We start from the raw sequence: 2830 nt of genomic DNA, 5'->3' as shown, positions 1-2830 counted from the left end.
CGGAGATGGGAAGACGCGGGAGTAGAGTCGGAGATGGAGAGGTGTACGAGGGCTAACTGGTTCTAGTGCGGTGTGGTTCGGCAGTTGATAGAGAAGAACAGGAGGTGTGGAGGGTTGGACGGATGGCCTGGCCAACGGTGGAGTAGCACTTCATAGCGAAGCGTGTTAAGCAGAGCTGCTAGCAGCAGGAGGCGGGAGGTGGTCCCGGCGGCGCTGGAGGAAGAAGACGAGAGATTGAAGATGGATGCCGGCCGTTGGATGTAAATCCAACGGCTAACATGTCAGAATCATTTGTTTACTAAATTTACAACGACTTGCATTGGCTTCGACCTATTGGCCCACATTTCAGCCTGAAAAAATGTGGCACGTATTCAACCCATTTTTCAGAATTTACAGTCTTTTTTTGCGCGGTAGAATTATCAGTCAATTTGATCTTTTTTTGAATTACAACCATTAGCTGGGCTGTGTGAACAATTAATGTAGCTTTCATGTGGCCCATTTATTTTATTTCCTAAAAAATTACAGGCCATTTGCACTTTATCTAAATACACGATTTTGCTGGGCTGATTCTAATTATAATGTTGGGTTGGGCCAGCAATGTTATCAAAAAATAAAAATGGGCTGAGCATTTTATTATAAATAAATTTAAATAATAAGTGATACTATTACATTCGTCCTTAAATCTTACCAAGCTTTTGTACACAATCACTAGGATTTTCGTGCCAAAACAATCCAGGATTTTATTTGTTAAGAAATTATTTTTATAAGTTAATAAGATGTGGGATATTGTTTTCTTACATATGTAAGTATCTATTAAATATATGATGACAATAAAAATAATATATAATAACATATAAAATAATTTAAATATATATAATATAGTTAAAAGGGAAACATAAGTTGTACCTGGCGTTCCGATTCTTATATAGAAAAATAGAACAGAACGCTGCGTTTTCTTCAAAAAAAATACATAAATTGGGCTGCCAAAAATAAAACCTCGGATGGGAGGTCCATAGGCCGGTCGATACATGAGGACCCTAAGAAAATACAAACAGGCCCTCCCATCCGAGGTAGTGGGCTGCGCATGTTAAAAATGAAAGCCTAGACGGGGCAGCCCAAAACCACGTCCAACACTTGCCAAAACTTCGTCCCTCGTTTTCTCTGTGTTTCGCACACTCGACATTGTGTGGGCATTTTGACTGTGCATCATATGAAGATGTGCTATGCATGATTGTTGATCAGCATGATGTTAACTGGCTGGTAGTTCCATTTTCGACCATGAATAAAACTTCCAACATAATGTTAACCCAGTTTGAAAATGCCGTGTTAATATAAATGCTCTGCCTCTGAAAGTTGCAGTTTCTTATCTGAAACTAAACTTGCAGTTTCTTATCTGAAACTGAAACTTGCAGTTTCTGCTCGTCTGCACTTTTATACTCCTATGGAACTACATTTTTTAAGTGCTAAAAATAGATCTCTAGAATTCATAAAATTCTTCATATGCTCAATACTGCAAATCTAAAATTCAAAAGACATTCATATCTGAAAGTACTCTCAAAATACACAACACAAAACACAATTCACAACCTACAAATACTGACAACCCTGAGCTCCTCCTGAAAATTCACAACCTGCCCGACTATTGGGCTGGGGGGCAGTCCCCTACTATTCCTCGGCGGCAGACAGCTGCCCCGTGAGACAATGTGAACGGCGAGGGAGACAATGGCGGGGAAGCGTCGTCGGGCCAACTGCTTTTCTCCTCTTGTAGTTGGGTTTGGTCGACGAAGACTGCACCGGCTCACTCTGGCAGGACACCCTCACAAACGGCACCCTGTAGATGCTCGATCCTTCAATCTCTGGTGGATGCTCCATCTGGGATCGATACTTCCACCACCGCTCCCTCACGATCAGATTCGGTGAATCTGTTTGCTCCATGGCCCAGAGGAGCAGCTCTATGTACTCCGGCACGACTCCCTCCGGGAGTATCGCCGCCTTTTCGCTCTGTTGCAGATATTTGGCCATGGATGTCGCCGTCGCCGCTAGTTGGTCCTTGTTGTCAAACCAAGACTGTATCTCCAGCATCCTAGCTAGCTTCACAGGGTCGCCGTCTGCGATCCTCACGTATCGGTTGTACTCCTCCATCGATCTACTTCTCCATAGCACCTTCACTCGCTGGCGGTGATTTTTGAATGGAAGAGGAGAGGAGCGGCGCTAGTTTTGGATTAGAACGGGAGAGGAGCGATGCTGGTTTTGGACTAGAACAAGAGAGGAGGGGCAGTGGTTTTGAAATAGAAGAGGAGAGGAGCAGCGCTGGATTTAGATTGGAACAGGAGAGCAGCGGCGGTGGATTTAGATTGGAACAGGAGAAGGGCGGAAGAGCGGCGCTGGTCTTGGAAGTATTTTTTTGTTGTTTTGCGTATTTTGGGTCAAAGTTTGACCACGTACTGTATGTGACAAGCAAAATGTGAATGCATGTCACCAAAAATTGTATCATTTGGTTCGTATCTGAATGTACTTTCAAATTATATTATTTTTGCAACATATAACATATGTTTTATGTGCGAAAATCATGGTCAATTATGACCCAGAACAAAAGGGAGACTAGTTAATGTGGGGTCGCTTTCTTAATTGAAGGGTAAATTGATTTTGATTTTGATCCAGTCACAGCCCGCCGGCCCTCTCGCCCAATCCTAAATTGCTGCCGCAGGCTCCTCTCCCTCTTCTCCATTGCAAAATCACCTCCTCTCCTCTCCATCATCTCCATTCCAAAACCACCATCACGCCTCTCCCTCTTCTGATCTTCTCCATTGCAAAACCACCTCCTCTCCTC

This window comes from Triticum aestivum, chromosome 5B (assembly GCF_018294505.1).
Source record: "Triticum aestivum cultivar Chinese Spring chromosome 5B, IWGSC CS RefSeq v2.1, whole genome shotgun sequence".
Lineage (NCBI taxonomy): Eukaryota > Viridiplantae > Streptophyta > Magnoliopsida > Poales > Poaceae > Triticum > Triticum aestivum.
Note: the sequence above shows the minus strand (reverse complement) of the source record.